Source organism: Hyla sarda, unplaced genomic scaffold, assembly GCF_029499605.1.
Source record: "Hyla sarda isolate aHylSar1 unplaced genomic scaffold, aHylSar1.hap1 scaffold_776, whole genome shotgun sequence".
Taxonomy (NCBI): domain Eukaryota; kingdom Metazoa; phylum Chordata; class Amphibia; order Anura; family Hylidae; genus Hyla; species Hyla sarda.
Window position 1 is genome coordinate 1 of NW_026610799.1, and position 22,274 is coordinate 22,274.

The 22,274-nt window shown below is 45.9% G+C and overlaps 10 non-coding genes across 10 annotated transcripts; all 10 read right to left on the bottom strand.

Moving 5' to 3' along the window:
- Positions 1-28: 28 nt before the first annotated feature.
- On the bottom strand, positions 29-219 carry LOC130346185 (U2 spliceosomal RNA). The gene has a single exon (XR_008884540.1). It is a non-coding gene; the product is annotated as a U2 spliceosomal RNA (small nuclear RNA).
- Positions 220-2,309: 2,090 nt separating this feature from the next.
- LOC130346197 (U2 spliceosomal RNA) lies at positions 2,310-2,500 on the bottom strand. Its single transcript, XR_008884551.1, has one exon. It is a non-coding gene; the product is annotated as a U2 spliceosomal RNA (small nuclear RNA).
- A 2,089-nt stretch (positions 2,501-4,589) lies between these two features.
- LOC130346209 (U2 spliceosomal RNA) lies at positions 4,590-4,780 on the bottom strand. Its single transcript, XR_008884562.1, has one exon. It is a non-coding gene; the product is annotated as a U2 spliceosomal RNA (small nuclear RNA).
- Positions 4,781-6,871: 2,091 nt separating this feature from the next.
- Positions 6,872-7,062, bottom strand: LOC130346148 (U2 spliceosomal RNA). Its single transcript, XR_008884509.1, has one exon. It is a non-coding gene; the product is annotated as a U2 spliceosomal RNA (small nuclear RNA).
- A 2,084-nt stretch (positions 7,063-9,146) lies between these two features.
- On the bottom strand, positions 9,147-9,337 carry LOC130346161 (U2 spliceosomal RNA). The gene has a single exon (XR_008884520.1). It is a non-coding gene; the product is annotated as a U2 spliceosomal RNA (small nuclear RNA).
- Positions 9,338-11,429: 2,092 nt separating this feature from the next.
- LOC130346164 (U2 spliceosomal RNA) lies at positions 11,430-11,620 on the bottom strand. The gene has a single exon (XR_008884521.1). It is a non-coding gene; the product is annotated as a U2 spliceosomal RNA (small nuclear RNA).
- Positions 11,621-13,716: 2,096 nt separating this feature from the next.
- LOC130346165 (U2 spliceosomal RNA) lies at positions 13,717-13,907 on the bottom strand. The gene has a single exon (XR_008884522.1). It is a non-coding gene; the product is annotated as a U2 spliceosomal RNA (small nuclear RNA).
- A 2,094-nt stretch (positions 13,908-16,001) lies between these two features.
- Positions 16,002-16,192, bottom strand: LOC130346166 (U2 spliceosomal RNA). Its single transcript, XR_008884523.1, has one exon. It is a non-coding gene; the product is annotated as a U2 spliceosomal RNA (small nuclear RNA).
- Positions 16,193-18,282: 2,090 nt separating this feature from the next.
- Positions 18,283-18,473, bottom strand: LOC130346167 (U2 spliceosomal RNA). The gene has a single exon (XR_008884524.1). It is a non-coding gene; the product is annotated as a U2 spliceosomal RNA (small nuclear RNA).
- A 2,076-nt stretch (positions 18,474-20,549) lies between these two features.
- On the bottom strand, positions 20,550-20,740 carry LOC130346168 (U2 spliceosomal RNA). The gene has a single exon (XR_008884525.1). It is a non-coding gene; the product is annotated as a U2 spliceosomal RNA (small nuclear RNA).
- Between the last annotated feature and the right edge of the window lie 1,534 nt (positions 20,741-22,274).

Below are 22,274 nucleotides of genomic sequence, written 5' to 3' on the forward strand. Positions count from 1 at the left end.
AGGAATCTTTCTTTTTAACCCTGTAAGGGGGTGGTGCACTGTACCCGAAGATACTGCCATATCGGGTCAATGCATAGGGCGACGGAAGCAAGCTTCGAAATCGGCCCCCGTTCTCAAAAATCCATTTAATATATGGTCCCCAGATAGGGGACGTATCAGATATTAAACTGATAAGAACAGATACTACACTTGATCTTAGCCAAAAGGCCGAGAAGCGATAACCGTGAAAGGGGCGGGCCCAACAAGGTCCCCTTCATGGGCACTATCACTGCTTGCTGTCAGGGAGGCTGCCAGACAATTTTCCATGCACACTCTGGGCTGGGGGGCAGTCAACCACCAGTACACACAGCAGAACCTAAACCCATACCATTATTGCTAAGCAGCAAGACAGGGGCCCATTGCACTCCCACAGGGCCTTTTTAAATGCAATCCATAACCCGGATTTGCCAGGAACCCTTCTTACTCCTCCTACTTGCATGTGACACTGGGCTTAGGATCTGCATAGGAAACACACACACAAGCACACACCTACCTTTGTTGCCTGCAGATGCCTCCTTGGCTGTCCCCAAACGGTATCAAACCAACACCCACGGGAAGCTGTAAGCATAGAGGACATGCCTGCACCCCATTGGACTTACCTGTGTGGGTTAAATCCGGGTTATTTGACAACCTATGGCGGTGATGGTTCTGCTCAGGCAGAGCAGTGCTGATGCTCCTCATAAAGCTGTCGCTGCTGTGAAGGTTCTAGGTGACATCACAATCCCTATGGTTACATACACAACAAAGCTGGGTTGTTGTTGTTTACACTCTGCAAGGCCTGTGGAAGTGAGTGACATCATAGCACTGTAGTTCTGAGGGTTCTAGATGGATGCAACAATCTCCTGTTGCTTCTATGAAGGCCATAATAGACGACATCACCAAACAGCTCCATAGTCACATACACAGCAAAGGAGAGATGTTGTTTACACCTAGTGATGTCAGTGGTATTGAGTGACATCACAGCACAGTGCTAAGGCTCCTGGGCCTGGACACAGCAGCGGCTGCAATATCTCAACGGAGAATACGTTTATATATATGTGTGTGTGTGCGCGTATATATATATATATATATATATATATATATATATATATATATATATTCTCCGCCGAAATCACTTTTAAACCCATTTCCACCTTTTTTTCCCTTCTCTTCCTCTTACTTTTTTTTCACGTTTTTTTACGTTTTTCTCCTTTTCGCCTCTTTTCTGGGCGTATTATTCTTCTTTTTCTTCTTTTTTTTCGTCTAATGCATACCCCATCAGTGCAGCAATGCTTATTCAATACCGCCAGCAGATGGAGACACTGGGGGATAATTTTCTAAGGATTTATACTGATTTTTCCTGTCTGAATTTGTCGCACAGAAAGTTGCAGGCCAAATATGTGTGACATTTCTGCGACTTTAGCTTCTAGAGCATTTTTACAACATTATACATAGGTGCTGAATACATAAAAAGCGACTGTTCAGCGACAGACAAGTCGCATCGGCTGAAAGTAGGCCAGAATGTCAGTCCATGTTGGAGCAGGTTTAGATACAGTCTAAAGCATAGATCTCAAAGTCTGTGCACAGAATTTAGCAAGGGCCTCGCACCTTCTGATGCATCAGGTAGGTGCACTATAGCATAGCCTAACCCTCTGTACTTTGGTCTATATTGATGCGGGACATAGACAGCCAGCTGATGACCAATCCATTAGTGCAATGGATGGCTGGAAGCATTTGTCTTTGCCTTTGCAATACCACAGAAGCAATGCATGGTCAATGTACAGCAATGATACACCTGTGTGAACAGCCAGGAGACCCCCCCATGTTATGTTACATAGTTACATAGTTAGTACGGTCGAAAAAAGACATATGTCCATCAAGTTCAACCAGGGAATTAAGGGGTAGGGGTGTGGCGCGATATTGGGGAAGGGATGAGATTTTATATTTCTTCATAAGCATTAATCTTATTTTGTCAATTAGGAACATTCAGCACCCACCCGCTATCAAGGCAGCTGCCTATCATGTCATGCCCTACCTGCACAGGTGTGCTGGCTACTCAAATGATCCAATTAAGGAGGCCATTTAGTCAGCAGCAGCAGAAGTCCTGTGCCTGGACGCTCCAACAGCGGCCAGACACAAGCAGAAGCAGCAGAAGCAGCAGCAGCACCACCTTTTGTTTTTTGGCTGCAGCAGCAGCAGCAGCAGCAGCAAGGCCCACAGGGCTGGCTAGCTGGCTAGCCAGCAAGCAGGTAGCAATGAAAGTAGGAATCTTTCTTTTTAACCCTGTAAGGGGGTGGTGCACTGTACCCGAAGATACTGCCATATCGGGTCAATGCATAGGGCGACGGAAGCAAGCTTCGAAATCGGCCCCCGTTCTCAAAAATCCATTTAATATATGGTCCCCAGATAGGGGACGTATCAGATATTAAACTGATAAGAACAGATACTACACTTGATCTTAGCCAAAAGGCCGAGAAGCGATAACCGTGAAAGGGGCGGGCCCAACAAGGTCCCCTTCATGGGCACTATCACTGCTTGCTGTCAGGGAGGCTGCCAGACAATTTTCCATGCACACTCTGGGCTGGGGGGCAGTCAACCACCAGTACACACAGCAGAACCTAAACCCATACCATTATTGCTAAGCAGCAAGACAGGGGCCCATTGCACTCCCACGGGGCCTTTTTAAATGCAATCCATAACCCGGATTTGCCAGGAACCCTTCTTACTCCTCCTACTTGCATGTGACACTGGGCTTAGGATCTGCATAGGAAACACACACACAAGCACACACCTACCTTTGTTGCCTGCAGATGCCTCCTTGGCTGTCCCCAAACGGTATCAAACCAACACCCACGGGAAGCTGTAAGCATAGAGGACATGCCTGCACCCCATTGGACTTACCTGTGTGGGTTAAATCCGGGTTATTTGACAACCTATGGCGGTGATGGTTCTGCTCAGGCAGAGCAGTGCTGATGCTCCTCATAAAGCTGTCGCTGCTGTGAAGGTTCTAGGTGACATCACAATCCCTATGGTTACATACACGACAAAGCTGGGTTGTTGTTGTTTACACTCTGCAAGGCCTGTGGAAGTGAGTGACATCATAGCACTGTAGTTCTGAGGGTTCTAGATGGATGCAACAATCTCCTGTTGCTTCTATGAAGGCCATAATAGACGACATCACCAAACAGCTCCATAGTCACATACACAGCAAAGGAGAGATGTTGTTTACACCTAGTGATGTCAGTGGTATTGAGTGACATCACAGCACAGTGCTAAGGCTCCTGGGCCTGGACATAGCAGCGGCTGCAATATCTCAACGGAGAATACGTTTATATATATGTGTGTGTGTGCGCGTATATATATATATATATATATATATATATATATATATATATATATTTCTCCACCGAAATCACTTTTAAACCCATTTCCACCTTTTTTTCCCTTCTCTTCCTCTTACTTTTTTTTCACGTTTTTTTACGTTTTTCTCCTTTTCGCCTCTTTTCTGGGCGTATTATTCTTCTTTTTCTTCTTTTTTTTCGTCTAATGCATACCCCATCAGTGCAGCAATGCTTATTCAATACCGCCAGCAGATGGAGACACTGGGGGATAATTTTCTAAGGATTTATACTGATTTTTCCTGTCTGAATTTGTCGCACAGAAAGTTGCAGGCCAAATATGTGTGACATTTCTGCGACTTTAGCTTCTAGAGCATTTTTACAACATTATACATAGGTGCTGAATACATAAAAAGCGACTGTTCAGCGACAGACAAGTCGCATCGGCTGAAAGTAGGCCAGAATGTCAGTCCATGTTGGAGCAGGTTTAGATACAGTCTAAAGCATAGATCTCAAAGTCTGTGCACAGAATTTAGCAAGGGCCTCGCACCTTCTGATGCATCAGGTAGGTGCACTATAGCATAGCCTAACCCTCTGTACTTTGGTCTATATTGATGCGGGACATAGACAGCCAGCTGATGACCAATCCATTAGTGCAATGGATGGCTGGAAGCATTTGTCTTTGCCTTTGCAATACCACAGAAGCAATGCATGGTCAATGTACAGCAATGACACACCTGTGTGAACAGCCAGGAGACCCCCCCATGTTATGTTACATAGTTACATAGTTAGTACGGTCGAAAAAAGACATATGTCCATCAAGTTCAACCAGGGAATTAAGGGGTAGGGGTGTGGCGCGATATTGGGGAAGGGATGAGATTTTATATTTCTTCATAAGCATTAATCTTATTTTGTCAATTAGGAACATTCAGCACCCACCCGCTATCAAGGCAGCTGCCTATCATGTCATGCCCTACCTGCACAGGTGTGCTGGCTACTCAAATGATCCAATTAAGGAGGCCATTTAGTCAGCAGCAGCAGAAGTCCTGTGCCTGGACGCTCCAACAGCGGCCAGACACAAGCAGAAGCAGCAGAAGCAGCAGCAGCACCACCTTTTGTTTTTTGGCTGCAGCAGCAGCAGCAGCAGCAGCAAGGCCCACAGGGCTGGCTAGCTGGCTAGCCAGCAAGCAGGTAGCAATGAAAGTAGGAATCTTTCTTTTTAACCCTGTAAGGGGGTGGTGCACTGTACCCGAAGATACTGCCATATCGGGTCAATGCATAGGGCGACGGAAGCAAGCTTCGAAATCGGCCCCCGTTCTCAAAAATCCATTTAATATATGGTCCCCAGATAGGGGACGTATCAGATATTAAACTGATAAGAACAGATACTACACTTGATCTTAGCCAAAAGGCCGAGAAGCGATAACCGTGAAAGGGGCGGGCCCAACAAGGTCCCCTTCATGGGCACTATCACTGCTTGCTGTCAGGGAGGCTGCCAGACAATTTTCCATGCACACTCTGGGCTGGGGGGCAGTCAACCACCAGTACACACAGCAGAACCTAAACCCATACCATTATTGCTAAGCAGCAAGACAGGGGCCCATTGCACTCCCACGGGGCCTTTTTAAATGCAATCCATAACCCGGATTTGCCAGGAACCCTTCTTACTCCTCCTACTTGCATGTGACACTGGGCTTAGGATCTGCATAGGAAACACACACACAAGCACACACCTACCTTTGTTGCCTGCAGATGCCTCCTTGGCTGTCCCCAAACGGTATCAAACCAACACCCACGGGAAGCTGTAAGCATAGAGGACATGCCTGCACCCCATTGGACTTACCTGTGTGGGTTAAATCCGGGTTATTTGACAACCTATGGCGGTGATGGTTCTGCTCAGGCAGAGCAGTGCTGATGCTCCTCATAAAGCTGTCGCTGCTGTGAAGGTTCTAGGTGACATCACAATCCCTATGGTTACATACACAACAAAGCTGGGTTGTTGTTGTTTACACTCTGCAAGGCCTGTGGAAGTGAGTGACATCATAGCACTGTAGTTCTGAGGGTTCTAGATGGATGCAACAATCTCCTGTTGCTTCTATGAAGGCCATAATAGACGACATCACCAAACAGCTCCATAGTCACATACACAGCAAAGGAGAGATGTTGTTTACACCTAGTGATGTCAGTGGTATTGAGTGACATCACAGCACAGTGCTAAGGCTCCTGGGCCTGGACACAGCAGCGGCTGCAATATCTCAACGGAGAATACGTTTATATATATGTGTGTGTGTGCGCGTATATATATATATATATATATATATATATATATATATATATATATATTTCTCCGCCGAAATCACTTTTAAACCCATTTCCACCTTTTTTTCCCTTCTCTTCCTCTTACTTTTTTTTCACGTTTTTTTACGTTTTTCTCCTTTTCGCCTCTTTTCTGGGCGTATTATTCTTCTTTTTCTTCTTTTTTTTCGTCTAATGCATACCCCATCAGTGCAGCAATGCTTATTCAATACCGCCAGCAGATGGAGACACTGGGGGATAATTTTCTAAGGATTTATACTGATTTTTCCTGTCTGAATTTGTCGCACAGAAAGTTGCAGGCCAAATATGTGTGACATTTCTGCGACTTTAGCTTCTAGAGCATTTTTACAACATTATACATAGGTGCTGAATACATAAAAAGCGACTGTTCAGCGACAGACAAGTCGCATCGGCTGAAAGTAGGCCAGAATGTCAGTCCATGTTGGAGCAGGTTTAGATACAGTCTAAAGCATAGATCTCAAAGTCTGTGCACAGAATTTAGCAAGGGCCTCGCACCTTCTGATGCATCAGGTAGGTGCACTATAGCATAGCCTAACCCTCTGTACTTTGGTCTATATTGATGCGGGACATAGACAGCCAGCTGATGACCAATCCATTAGTGCAATGGATGGCTGGAAGCATTTGTCTTTGCCTTTGCAATACCACAGAAGCAATGCATGGTCAATGTACAGCAATGACACACCTGTGTGAACAGCCAGGAGACCCCCCCATGTTATGTTACATAGTTACATAGTTAGTACGGTCGAAAAAAGACATATGTCCATCAAGTTCAACCAGGGAATTAAGGGGTAGGGGTGTGGCGCGATATTGGGGAAGGGATGAGATTTTATATTTCTTCATAAGCATTAATCTTATTTTGTCAATTAGGAACATTCAGCACCCACCCGCTATCAAGGCAGCTGCCTATCATGTCATGCCCTACCTGCACAGGTGTGCTGGCTACTCAAATGATCCAATTAAGGAGGCCATTTAGTCAGCAGCAGCAGAAGTCCTGTGCCTGGACGCTCCAACAGCGGCCAGACACAAGCAGAAGCAGCAGAAGCAGCAGCAGCACCACCTTTTGTTTTTTGGCTGCAGCAGCAGCAGCAGCAGCAGCAAGGCCCACAGGGCTGGCTAGCTGGCTAGCCAGCAAGCAGGTAGCAATGAAAGTAGGAATCTTTCTTTTTAACCCTGTAAGGGGGTGGTGCACTGTACCCGAAGATACTGCCATATCGGGTCAATGCATAGGGCGACGGAAGCAAGCTTCGAAATCGGCCCCCGTTCTCAAAAATCCATTTAATATATGGTCCCCAGATAGGGGACGTATCAGATATTAAACTGATAAGAACAGATACTACACTTGATCTTAGCCAAAAGGCCGAGAAGCGATAACCGTGAAAGGGGCGGGCCCAACAAGGTCCCCTTCATGGGCACTATCACTGCTTGCTGTCAGGGAGGCTGCCAGACAATTTTCCATGCACACTCTGGGCTGGGGGGCAGTCAACCACCAGTACACACAGCAGAACCTAAACCCATACCATTATTGCTAAGCAGCAAGACAGGGGCCCATTGCACTCCCACGGGGCCTTTTTAAATGCAATCCATAACCCGGATTTGCCAGGAACCCTTCTTACTCCTCCTACTTGCATGTGACACTGGGCTTAGGATCTGCATAGGAAACACACACACAAGCACACACCTACCTTTGTTGCCTGCAGATGCCTCCTTGGCTGTCCCCAAACGGTATCAAACCAACACCCACGGGAAGCTGTAAGCATAGAGGACATGCCTGCACCCCATTGGACTTACCTGTGTGGGTTAAATCCGGGTTATTTGACAACCTATGGCGGTGATGGTTCTGCTCAGGCAGAGCAGTGCTGATGCTCCTCATAAAGCTGTCGCTGCTGTGAAGGTTCTAGGTGACATCACAATCCCTATGGTTACATACACAACAAAGCTGGGTTGTTGTTGTTTACACTCTGCAAGGCCTGTGGAAGTGAGTGACATCATAGCACTGTAGTTCTGAGGGTTCTAGATGGATGCAACAATCTCCTGTTGCTTCTATGAAGGCCATAATAGACGACATCACCAAACAGCTCCATAGTCACATACACAGCAAAGGAGAGATGTTGTTTACACCTAGTGATGTCAGTGGTATTGAGTGACATCACAGCACAGTGCTAAGGCTCCTGGGCCTGGACACAGCAGCGGCTGCAATATCTCAACGGAGAATACGTTTATATATATGTGTGTGTGTGCGCGTATATATATATATATATATATATATATATATATATATATATATTTCTCCGCCGAAATCACTTTTAAACCCATTTCCACCTTTTTTTCCCTTCTCTTCCTCTTACTTTTTTTTCACGTTTTTTTACGTTTTTCTCCTTTTCGCCTCTTTTCTGGGCGTATTATTCTTCTTTTTCTTCTTTTTTTTCGTCTAATGCATACCCCATCAGTGCAGCAATGCTTATTCAATACCGCCAGCAGATGGAGACACTGGGGGATAATTTTCTAAGGATTTATACTGATTTTTCCTGTCTGAATTTGTCGCACAGAAAGTTGCAGGCCAAATATGTGTGACATTTCTGCGACTTTAGCTTCTAGAGCATTTTTACAACATTATACATAGGTGCTGAATACATAAAAAGCGACTGTTCAGCGACAGACAAGTCGCATCGGCTGAAAGTAGGCCAGAATGTCAGTCCATGTTGGAGCAGGTTTAGATACAGTCTAAAGCATAGATCTCAAAGTCTGTGCACAGAATTTAGCAAGGGCCTCGCACCTTCTGATGCATCAGGTAGGTGCACTATAGCATAGCCTAACCCTCTGTACTTTGGTCTATATTGATGCGGGACATAGACAGCCAGCTGATGACCAATCCATTAGTGCAATGGATGGCTGGAAGCATTTGTCTTTGCCTTTGCAATACCACAGAAGCAATGCATGGTCAATGTACAGCAATGACACACCTGTGTGAACAGCCAGGAGACCCCCCCATGTTATGTTACATAGTTACATAGTTAGTACGGTCGAAAAAAGACATATGTCCATCAAGTTCAACCAGGGAATTAAGGGGTAGGGGTGTGGCGCGATATTGGGGAAGGGATGAGATTTTATATTTCTTCATAAGCATTAATCTTATTTTGTCAATTAGGAACATTCAGCACCCACCCGCTATCAAGGCAGCTGCCTATCATGTCATGCCCTACCTGCACAGGTGTGCTGGCTACTCAAATGATCCAATTAAGGAGGCCATTTAGTCAGCAGCAGCAGAAGTCCTGTGCCTGGACGCTCCAACAGCGGCCAGACACAAGCAGAAGCAGCAGAAGCAGCAGCAGCACCACCTTTTGTTTTTTGGCTGCAGCAGCAGCAGCAGCAGCAAGGCCCACAGGGCTGGCTAGCTGGCTAGCCAGCAAGCAGGTAGCAATGAAAGTAGGAATCTTTCTTTTTAACCCTGTAAGGGGGTGGTGCACTGTACCCGAAGATACTGCCATATCGGGTCAATGCATAGGGCGACGGAAGCAAGCTTCGAAATCGGCCCCCGTTCTCAAAAATCCATTTAATATATGGTCCCCAGATAGGGGACGTATCAGATATTAAACTGATAAGAACAGATACTACACTTGATCTTAGCCAAAAGGCCGAGAAGCGATAACCGTGAAAGGGGCGGGCCCAACAAGGTCCCCTTCATGGGCACTATCACTGCTTGCTGTCAGGGAGGCTGCCAGACAATTTTCCATGCACACTCTGGGCTGGGGGGCAGTCAACCACCAGTACACACAGCAGAACCTAAACCCATACCATTATTGCTAAGCAGCAAGACAGGGGCCCATTGCACTCCCACGGGGCCTTTTTAAATGCAATCCATAACCCGGATTTGCCAGGAACCCTTCTTACTCCTCCTACTTGCATGTGACACTGGGCTTAGGATCTGCATAGGAAACACACACACAAGCACACACCTACCTTTGTTGCCTGCAGATGCCTCCTTGGCTGTCCCCAAACGGTATCAAACCAACACCCACGGGAAGCTGTAAGCATAGAGGACATGCCTGCACCCCATTGGACTTACCTGTGTGGGTTAAATCCGGGTTATTTGACAACCTATGGCGGTGATGGTTCTGCTCAGGCAGAGCAGTGCTGATGCTCCTCATAAAGCTGTCGCTGCTGTGAAGGTTCTAGGTGACATCACAATCCCTATGGTTACATACACAACAAAGCTGGGTTGTTGTTGTTTACACTCTGCAAGGCCTGTGGAAGTGAGTGACATCATAGCACTGTAGTTCTGAGGGTTCTAGATGGATGCAACAATCTCCTGTTGCTTCTATGAAGGCCATAATAGACGACATCACCAAACAGCTCCATAGTCACATACACAGCAAAGGAGAGATGTTGTTTACACCTAGTGATGTCAGTGGTATTGAGTGACATCACAGCACAGTGCTAAGGCTCCTGGGCCTGGACACAGCAGCGGCTGCAATATCTCAACGGAGAATACGTTTATATATATGTGTGTGTGTGCGCGTATATATATATATATATATATATATATATATATATATATATATATATATATATCTCCGCCGAAATCACTTTTAAACCCATTTCCACCTTTTTTTCCCTTCTCTTCCTCTTACTTTTTTTTCACGTTTTTTTACGTTTTTCTCCTTTTCGCCTCTTTTCTGGGCGTATTATTCTTCTTTTTCTTCTTTTTTTTCGTCTAATGCATACCCCATCAGTGCAGCAATGCTTATTCAATACCGCCAGCAGATGGAGACACTGGGGGATAATTTTCTAAGGAATTATACTGATTTTTCCTGTCTGAATTTGTCGCACAGAAAGTTGCAGGCCAAATATGTGTGACATTTCTGCGACTTTAGCTTCTAGAGCATTTTTACAACATTATACATAGGTGCTGAATACATAAAAAGCGACTGTTCAGCGACAGACAAGTCGCATCGGCTGAAAGTAGGCCAGAATGTCAGTCCATGTTGGAGCAGGTTTAGATACAGTCTAAAGCATAGATCTCAAAGTCTGTGCACAGAATTTAGCAAGGGCCTCGCACCTTCTGATGCATCAGGTAGGTGCACTATAGCATAGCCTAACCCTCTGTACTTTGGTCTATATTGATGCGGGACATAGACAGCCAGCTGATGACCAATCCATTAGTGCAATGGATGGCTGGAAGCATTTGTCTTTGCCTTTGCAATACCACAGAAGCAATGCATGGTCAATGTACAGCAATGACACACCTGTGTGAACAGCCAGGAGACCCCCCCATGTTATGTTACATAGTTACATAGTTAGTACGGTCGAAAAAAGACATATGTCCATCAAGTTCAACCAGGGAATTAAGGGGTAGGGGTGTGGCGCGATATTGGGGAAGGGATGAGATTTTATATTTCTTCATAAGCATTAATCTTATTTTGTCAATTAGGAACATTCAGCACCCACCCGCTATCAAGGCAGCTGCCTATCATGTCATGCCCTACCTGCACAGGTGTGCTGGCTACTCAAATGATCCAATTAAGGAGGCCATTTAGTCAGCAGCAGCAGAAGTCCTGTGCCTGGACGCTCCAACAGCGGCCAGACACAAGCAGAAGCAGCAGAAGCAGCAGCAGCACCACCTTTTGTTTTTTGGCTGCAGCAGCAGCAGCAGCAGCAAGGCCCACAGGGCTGGCTAGCTGGCTAGCCAGCAAGCAGGTAGCAATGAAAGTAGGAATCTTTCTTTTTAACCCTGTAAGGGGGTGGTGCACTGTACCCGAAGATACTGCCATATCGGGTCAATGCATAGGGCGACGGAAGCAAGCTTCGAAATCGGCCCCCGTTCTCAAAAATCCATTTAATATATGGTCCCCAGATAGGGGACGTATCAGATATTAAACTGATAAGAACAGATACTACACTTGATCTTAGCCAAAAGGCCGAGAAGCGATAACCGTGAAAGGGGCGGGCCCAACAAGGTCCCCTTCATGGGCACTATCACTGCTTGCTGTCAGGGAGGCTGCCAGACAATTTTCCATGCACACTCTGGGCTGGGGGGCAGTCAACCACCAGTACACACAGCAGAACCTAAACCCATACCATTATTGCTAAGCAGCAAGACAGGGGCCCATTGCACTCCCACGGGGCCTTTTTAAATGCAATCCATAACCCGGATTTGCCAGGAACCCTTCTTACTCCTCCTACTTGCATGTGACACTGGGCTTAGGATCTGCATAGGAAACACACACACAAGCACACACCTACCTTTGTTGCCTGCAGATGCCTCCTTGGCTGTCCCCAAACGGTATCAAACCAACACCCACGGGAAGCTGTAAGCATAGAGGACATGCCTGCACCCCATTGGACTTACCTGTGTGGGTTAAATCCGGGTTATTTGACAACCTATGGCGGTGATGGTTCTGCTCAGGCAGAGCAGTGCTGATGCTCCTCATAAAGCTGTCGCTGCTGTGAAGGTTCTAGGTGACATCACAAATCCCTTTGGTTACATACACAACAAAGCTGGGTTGTTGTTGTTTACACTCTGCAAGGCCTGTGGAAGTGAGTGACATCATAGCACTGTAGTTCTGAGGGTTCTAGATGGATGCAACAATCTCCTGTTGCTTCTATGAAGGCCATAATAGACGACATCACCAAACAGCTCCATAGTCACATACACAGCAAAGGAGAGATGTTGTTTACACCTAGTGATGTCAGTGGTATTGAGTGACATCACAGCACAGTGCTAAGGCTCCTGGGCCTGGACACAGCAGCGGCTGCAATATCTCAACGGAGAATACGTTTATATATATGTGTGTGTGTGCGCGTATATATATATATATATATATATATATATATATATATATATATATATATATATATTCTCCGCCGAAATCACTTTTAAACCCATTTCCACCTTTTTTTCCCTTCTCTTCCTCTTACTTTTTTTTCACGTTTTTTTACGTTTTTCTCCTTTTCGCCTCTTTTCTGGGCGTATTATTCTTCTTTTTCTTCTTTTTTTTCGTCTAATGCATACCCCATCAGTGCAGCAATGCTTATTCAATACCGCCAGCAGATGGAGACACTGGGGGATAATTTTCTAAGGATTTATACTGATTTTTCCTGTCTGAATTTGTCGCACAGAAAGTTGCAGGCCAAATATGTGTGACATTTCTGCGACTTTAGCTTCTAGAGCATTTTTACAACATTATACATAGGTGCTGAATACATAAAAAGCGACTGTTCAGCGACAGACAAGTCGCATCGGCTGAAAGTAGGCCAGAATGTCAGTCCATGTTGGAGCAGGTTTAGATACAGTCTAAAGCATAGATCTCAAAGTCTGTGCACAGAATTTAGCAAGGGCCTCGCACCTTCTGATGCATCAGGTAGGTGCACTATAGCATAGCCTAACCCTCTGTACTTTGGTCTATATTGATGCGGGACATAGACAGCCAGCTGATGACCAATCCATTAGTGCAATGGATGGCTGGAAGCATTTGTCTTTGCCTTTGCAATACCACAGAAGCAATGCATGGTCAATGTACAGCAATGACACACCTGTGTGAACAGCCAGGAGACCCCCCCATGTTATGTTACATAGTTACATAGTTAGTACGGTCGAAAAAAGACATATGTCCATCAAGTTCAACCAGGGAATTAAGGGGTAGGGGTGTGGCGCGATATTGGGGAAGGGATGAGATTTTATATTTCTTCATAAGCATTAATCTTATTTTGTCAATTAGGAACATTCAGCACCCACCCGCTATCAAGGCAGCTGCCTATCATGTCATGCCCTACCTGCACAGGTGTGCTGGCTACTCAAATGATCCAATTAAGGAGGCCATTTAGTCAGCAGCAGCAGAAGTCCTGTGCCTGGACGCTCCAACAGCGGCCAGACACAAGCAGAAGCAGCAGAAGCAGCAGCAGCACCACCTTTTGTTTTTTGGCTGCAGCAGCAGCAGCAGCAGCAAGGCCCACAGGGCTGGCTAGCTGGCTAGCCAGCAAGCAGGTAGCAATGAAAGTAGGAATCTTTCTTTTTAACCCTGTAAGGGGGTGGTGCACTGTACCCGAAGATACTGCCATATCGGGTCAATGCATAGGGCGACGGAAGCAAGCTTCGAAATCGGCCCCCGTTCTCAAAAATCCATTTAATATATGGTCCCCAGATAGGGGACGTATCAGATATTAAACTGATAAGAACAGATACTACACTTGATCTTAGCCAAAAGGCCGAGAAGCGATAACCGTGAAAGGGGCGGGCCCAACAAGGTCCCCTTCATGGGCACTATCACTGCTTGCTGTCAGGGAGGCTGCCAGACAATTTTCCATGCACACTCTGGGCTGGGGGGCAGTCAACCACCAGTACACACAGCAGAACCTAAACCCATACCATTATTGCTAAGCAGCAAGACAGGGGCCCATTGCACTCCCACGGGGCCTTTTTAAATGCAATCCATAACCCGGATTTGCCAGGAACCCTTCTTACTCCTCCTACTTGCATGTGACACTGGGCTTAGGATCTGCATAGGAAACACACACACAAGCACACACCTACCTTTGTTGCCTGCAGATGCCTCCTTGGCTGTCCCCAAACGGTATCAAACCAACACCCACGGGAAGCTGTAAGCATAGAGGACATGCCTGCACCCCATTGGACTTACCTGTGTGGGTTAAATCCGGGTTATTTGACAACCTATGGCGGTGATGGTTCTGCTCAGGCAGAGCAGTGCTGATGCTCCTCATAAAGCTGTCGCTGCTGTGAAGGTTCTAGGTGACATCACAATCCCTATGGTTACATACACAACAAAGCTGGGTTGTTGTTGTTTACACTCTGCAAGGCCTGTGGAAGTGAGTGACATCATAGCACTGTAGTTCTGAGGGTTCTAGATGGATGCAACAATCTCCTGTTGCTTCTATGAAGGCCATAATAGACGACATCACCAAACAGCTCCATAGTCACATACACAGCAAAGGAGAGATGTTGTTTACACCTAGTGATGTCAGTGGTATTGAGTGACATCACAGCACAGTGCTAAGGCTCCTGGGCCTGGACACAGCAGCGGCTGCAATATCTCAACGGAGAATACGTTTATATATATGTGTGTGTGTGCGCGTATATATATATATATATATATATATATATATATATATATATATATATTTCTCCGCCGAAATCACTTTTAAACCCATTTCCACCTTTTTTTCCCTTCTCTTCCTCTTACTTTTTTTTCACGTTTTTTTACGTTTTTCTCCTTTTCGCCTCTTTTCTGGGCGTATTATTCTTCTTTTTCTTCTTTTTTTTCGTCTAATGCATACCCCATCAGTGCAGCAATGCTTATTCAATACCGCCAGCAGATGGAGACACTGGGGGATAATTTTCTAAGGATTTATACTGATTTTTCCTGTCTGAATTTGTCGCACAGAAAGTTGCAGGCCAAATATGTGTGACATTTCTGCGACTTTAGCTTCTAGAGCATTTTTACAACATTATACATAGGTGCTGAATACATAAAAAGCGACTGTTCAGCGACAGACAAGTCGCATCGGCTGAAAGTAGGCCAGAATGTCAGTCCATGTTGGAGCAGGTTTAGATACAGTCTAAAGCATAGATCTCAAAGTCTGTGCACAGAATTTAGCAAGGGCCTCGCACCTTCTGATGCATCAGGTAGGTGCACTATAGCATAGCCTAACCCTCTGTACTTTGGTCTATATTGATGCGGGACATAGACAGCCAGCTGATGACCAATCCATTAGTGCAATGGATGGCTGGAAGCATTTGTCTTTGCCTTTGCAATACCACAGAAGCAATGCATGGTCAATGTACAGCAATGACACACCTGTGTGAACAGCCAGGAGACCCCCCCATGTTATGTTACATAGTTACATAGTTAGTACGGTCGAAAAAAGACATATGTCCATGAAGTTCAACCAGGGAATTAAGGGGTAGGGGTGTGGCGCGATATTGGGGAAGGGATGAGATTTTATATTTCTTCATAAGCATTAATCTTATTTTGTCAATTAGGAACATTCAGCACCCACCCGCTATCAAGGCAGCTGCCTATCATGTCATGCCCTACCTGCACAGGTGTGCTGGCTACTCAAATGATCCAATTAAGGAGGCCATTTAGTCAGCAGCAGCAGAAGTCCTGTGCCTGGACGCTCCAACAGCGGCCAGACACAAGCAGAAGCAGCAGAAGCAGCAGCAGCACCACCTTTTGTTTTTTGGCTGCAGCAGCAGCAGCAGCAGCAGCAGCAAGGCCCACAGGGCTGGCTAGCTGGCTAGCCAGCAAGCAGGTAGCAATGAAAGTAGGAATCTTTCTTTTTAACCCTGTAAGGGGGTGGTGCACTGTACCCGAAGATACTGCCATATCGGGTCAATGCATAGGGCGACGGAAGCAAGCTTCGAAATCGGCCCCCGTTCTCAAAAATCCATTTAATATATGGTCCCCAGATAGGGGACGTATCAGATATTAAACTGATAAGAACAGATACTACACTTGATCTTAGCCAAAAGGCCGAGAAGCGATAACCGTGAAAGGGGCGGGCCCAACAAGGTCCCCTTCATGGGCACTATCACTGCTTGCTGTCAGGGAGGCTGCCAGACAATTTTCCATGCACACTCTGGGCTGGGGGGCAGTCAACCACCAGTACACACAGCAGAACCTAAACCCATACCATTATTGCTAAGCAGCAAGACAGGGGCCCATTGCACTCCCACGGGGCCTTTTTAAATGCAATCCATAACCCGGATTTGCCAGGAACCCTTCTTACTCCTCCTACTTGCATGTGACACTGGGCTTAGGATCTGCATAGGAAACACACACACAAGCACACACCTACCTTTGTTGCCTGCAGATGCCTCCTTGGCTGTCCCCAAACGGTATCAAACCAACACCCACGGGAAGCTGTAAGCATAGAGGACATGCCTGCACCCCATTGGACTTACCTGTGTGGGTTAAATCCGGGTTATTTGACAACCTATGGCGGTGATGGTTCTGCTCAGGCAGAGCAGTGCTGATGCTCCTCATAAAGCTGTCGCTGCTGTGAAGGTTCTAGGTGACATCACAATCCCTATGGTTACATACACAACAAAGCTGGGTTGTTGTTGTTTACACTCTGCAAGGCCTGTGGAAGTGAGTGACATCATAGCACTGTAGTTCTGAGGGTTCTAGATGGATGCAACAATCTCCTGTTGCTTCTATGAAGGCCATAATAGACGACATCACCAAACAGCTCCATAGTCACATACACAGCAAAGGAGAGATGTTGTTTACACCTAGTGATGTCAGTGGTATTGAGTGACATCACAGCACAGTGCTAAGGCTCCTGGGCCTGGACACAGCAGCGGCTGCAATATCTCAACGGAGAATACGTTTATATATATGTGTGTGTGTGCGCGTATATATATATATATATATATATATATATATATATATATATATATATTTCTCCGCCGAAATCACTTTTAAACCCATTTCCACCTTTTTTTCCCTTCTCTTCCTCTTACTTTTTTTTCACGTTTTTTTACGTTTTTCTCCTTTTCGCCTCTTTTCTGGGCGTATTATTCTTCTTTTTCTTCTTTTTTTTCGTCTAATGCATACCCCATCAGTGCAGCAATGCTTATTCAATACCGCCAGCAGATGGAGACACTGGGGGATAATTTTCTAAGGATTTATACTGATTTTTCCTGTCTGAATTTGTCGCACAGAAAGTTGCAGGCCAAATATGTGTGACATTTCTGCGACTTTAGCTTCTAGAGCATTTTTACAACATTATACATAGGTGCTGAATACATAAAAAGCGACTGTTCAGCGACAGACAAGTCGCATCGGCTGAAAGTAGGCCAGAATGTCAGTCCATGTTGGAGCAGGTTTAGATACAGTCTAAAGCATAGATCTCAAAGTCTGTGCACAGAATTTAGCAAGGGCCTCGCACCTTCTGATGCATCAGGTAGGTGCACTATAGCATAGCCTAACCCTCTGTACTTTGGTCTATATTGATGCGGGACATAGACAGCCAGCTGATGACCAATCCATTAGTGCAATGGATGGCTGGAAGCATTTGTCTTTGCCTTTGCAATACCACAGAAGCAATGCATGGTCAATGTAAGCAATGACACACCTGTGTGAACAGCCAGGAGACCCCCCCATGTTATGTTACATAGTTACATAGTTAGTACGGTCGAAAAAAGACATATGTCCATCAAGTTCAACCAGGGAATTAAGGGGTAGGGGTGTGGCGCGATATTGGGGAAGGGATGAGATTTTATATTTCTTCATAAGCATTAATCTTATTTTGTCAATTAGGAACATTCAGCACCCACCCGCTATCAAGGCAGCTGCCTATCATGTCATGCCCTACCTGCACAGGTGTGCTGGCTACTCAAATGATCCAATTAAGGAGGCCATTTAGTCAGCAGCAGCAGAAGTCCTGTGCCTGGACGCTCCAACAGCGGCCAGACACAAGCAGAAGCAGCAGAAGCAGCAGCAGCACCACCTTTTGTTTTTTGGCTGCAGCAGCAGCAGCAGCAGCAGCAAGGCCCACAGGGCTGGCTAGCTGGCTAGCCAGCAAGCAGGTAGCAATGAAAGTAGGAATCTTTCTTTTTAACCCTGTAAGGGGGTGGTGCACTGTACCCGAAGATACTGCCATATCGGGTCAATGCATAGGGCGACGGAAGCAAGCTTCGAAATCGGCCCCCGTTCTCAAAAATCCATTTAATATATGGTCCCCAGATAGGGGACGTATCAGATATTAAACTGATAAGAACAGATACTACACTTGATCTTAGCCAAAAGGCCGAGAAGCGATAACCGTGAAAGGGGCGGGCCCAACAAGGTCCCCTTCATGGGCACTATGACTGCTTGCTGTCAGGGAGGCTGCCAGACAATTTTCCATGCACACTCTGGGCTGGGGGGCAGTCAACCACCAGTACACACAGCAGAACCTAAACCCATACCATTATTGCTAAGCAGCAAGACAGGGGCCCATTGCACTCCCACGGGGCCTTTTTAAATGCAATCCATAACCCGGATTTGCCAGGAACCCTTCTTACTCCTCCTACTTGCATGTGACACTGGGCTTAGGATCTGCATAGGAAACACACACACAAGCACACACCTACCTTTGTTGCCTGCAGATGCCTCCTTGGCTGTCCCCAAACGGTATCAAACCAACACCCACGGGAAGCTGTAAGCATAGAGGACATGCCTGCACCCCATTGGACTTACCTGTGTGGGTTAAATCCGGGTTATTTGACAACCTATGGCGGTGATGGTTCTGCTCAGGCAGAGCAGTGCTGATGCTCCTCATAAAGCTGTCGCTGCTGTGAAGGTTCTAGGTGACATCACAATCCCTATGGTTACATACACAACAAAGCTGGGTTGTTGTTGTTTACACTCTGCAAGGCCTGTGGAAGTGAGTGACATCATAGCACTGTAGTTCTGAGGGTTCTAGATGGATGCAACAATCTCCTGTTGCTTCTATGAAGGCCATAATAGACGACATCACCAAACAGCTCCATAGTCACATACACAGCAAAGGAGAGATGTTGTTTACACCTAGTGATGTCAGTGGTATTGAGTGACATCACAGCACAGTGCTAAGGCTCCTGGGCCTGGACACAGCAGCGGCTGCAATATCTCAACGGAGAATACGTTTATATATATGTGTGTGTGTGCGCGTATATATATATATATATATATATATATATATATATTTCTCCGCCGAAATCACTTTTAAACCCATTTCCACCTTTTTTTCCCTTCTCTTCCTCTTACTTTTTTTTCACGTTTTTTTACGTTTTTCTCCTTTTCGCCTCTTTTCTGGGCGTATTATTCTTCTTTTTCTTCTTTTTTTTCGTCTAATGCATACCCCATCAGTGCAGCAATGCTTATTCAATACCGCCAGCAGATGGAGACACTGGGGGATAATTTTCTAAGGATTTATACTGATTTTTCCTGTCTGAATTTGTCGCACAGAAAGTTGCAGGCCAAATATGTGTGACATTTCTGCGACTTTAGCTTCTAGAGCATTTTTACAACATTATACATAGGTGCTGAATACATAAAAAGCGACTGTTCAGCGACAGACAAGTCGCATCGGCTGAAAGTAGGCCAGAATGTCAGTCCATGTTGGAGCAGGTTTAGATACAGTCTAAAGCATAGATCTCAAAGTCTGTGCACAGAATTTAGCAAGGGCCTCGCACCTTCTGATGCATCAGGTAGGTGCACTATAGCATAGCCTAACCCTCTGTACTTTGGTCTATATTGATGCGGGACATAGACAGCCAGCTGATGACCAATCCATTAGTGCAATGGATGGCTGGAAGCATTTGTCTTTGCCTTTGCAATACCACAGAAGCAATGCATGGTCAATGTACAGCAATGACACACCTGTGTGAACAGCCAGGAGACCCCCCCATGTTATGTTACATAGTTACATAGTTAGTACGGTCGAAAAAAGACATATGTCCATCAAGTTCAACCAGGGAATTAAGGGGTAGGGGTGTGGCGCGATATTGGGGAAGGGATGAGATTTTATATTTCTTCATAAGCATTAATCTTATTTTGTCAATTAGGAACATTCAGCACCCACCCGCTATCAAGGCAGCTGCCTATCATGTCATGCCCTACCTGCACAGGTGTGCTGGCTACTCAAATGATCCAATTAAGGAGGCCATTTAGTCAGCAGCAGCAGAAGTCCTGTGCCTGGACGCTCCAACAGCGGCCAGACACAAGCAGAAGCAGCAGAAGCAGCAGCAGCACCACCTTTTGTTTTTTGGCTGCAGCAGCAGCAGCAGCAGCAAGGCCCACAGGGCTGGCTAGCTGGCTAGCCAGCAAGCAGGTAGCAATGAAAGTAGGAATCTTTCTTTTTAACCCTGTAAGGGGGTGGTGCACTGTACCCGAAGATACTGCCATATCGGGTCAATGCATAGGGCGACGGAAGCAAGCTTCGAAATCGGCCCCCGTTCTCAAAAATCCATTTAATATATGGTCCCCAGATAGGGGACGTATCAGATATTAAACTGATAAGAACAGATACTACACTTGATCTTAGCCAAAAGGCCGAGAAGCGATAACCGTGAAAGGGGCGGGCCCAACAAGGTCCCCTTCATGGGCACTATCACTGCTTGCTGTCAGGGAGGCTGCCAGACAATTTTCCATGCACACTCTGGGCTGGGGGGCAGTCAACCACCAGTACACACAGCAGAACCTAAACCCATACCATTATTGCTAAGCAGCAAGACAGGGGCCCATTGCACTCCCACGGGGCCTTTTTAAATGCAATCCATAACCCGGATTTGCCAGGAACCCTTCTTACTCCTCCTACTTGCATGTGACACTGGGCTTAGGATCTGCATAGGAAACACACACACAAGCACACACCTACCTTTGTTGCCTGCAGATGCCTCCTTGGCTGTCCCCAAACGGTATCAAACCAACACCCACGGGAAGCTGTAAGCATAGAGGACATGCCTGCACCCCATTGGACTTACCTGTGTGGGTTAAATCCGGGTTATTTGACAACCTATGGCGGTGATGGTTCTGCTCAGGCAGAGCAGTGCTGATGCTCCTCATAAAGCTGTCGCTGCTGTGAAGGTTCTAGGTGACATCACAATCCCTATGGTTACATACACAACAAAGCTGGGTTGTTGTTGTTTACACTCTGCAAGGCCTGTGGAAGTGAGTGACATCATAGCACTGTAGTTCTGAGGGTTCTAGATGGATGCAACAATCTCCTGTTGCTTCTATGAAGGCCATAATAGACGACATCACCAAACAGCTCCATAGTCACATACACAGCAAAGGAGAGATGTTGTTTACACCTAGTGATGTCAGTGGTATTGAGTGACATCACAGCACAGTGCTAAGGCTCCTGGGCCTGGACACAGCAGCGGCTGCAATATCTCAACGGAGAATACGTTTATATATATGTGTGTGTGTGCGCGTATATATATATATATATATATATATATATATATATATATATATATTTCTCCGCCGAAATCACTTTTAAACCCATTTCCACCTTTTTTTCCCTTCTCTTCCTCTTACTTTTTTTTCACGTTTTTTTACGTTTTTCTCCTTTTCGCCTCTTTTCTGGGCGTATTATTCTTCTTTTTCTTCTTTTTTTTCGTCTAATGCATACCCCATCAGTGCAGCAATGCTTATTCAATACCGCCAGCAGATGGAGACACTGGGGGATAATTTTCTAAGGAATTATACTGATTTTTCCTGTCTGAATTTGTCGCACAGAAAGTTGCAGGCCAAATATGTGTGACATTTCTGCGACTTTAGCTTCTAGAGCATTTTTACAACATTATACATAGGTGCTGAATACATAAAAAGCGACTGTTCAGCGACAGACAAGTCGCATCGGCTGAAAGTAGGCCAGAATGTCAGTCCATGTTGGAGCAGGTTTAGATACAGTCTAAAGCATAGATCTCAAAGTCTGTGCACAGAATTTAGCAAGGGCCTCGCACCTTCTGATGCATCAGGTAGGTGCACTATAGCATAGCCTAACCCTCTGTACTTTGGTCTATATTGATGCGGGACATAGACAGCCAGCTGATGACCAATCCATTAGTGCAATGGATGGCTGGAAGCATTT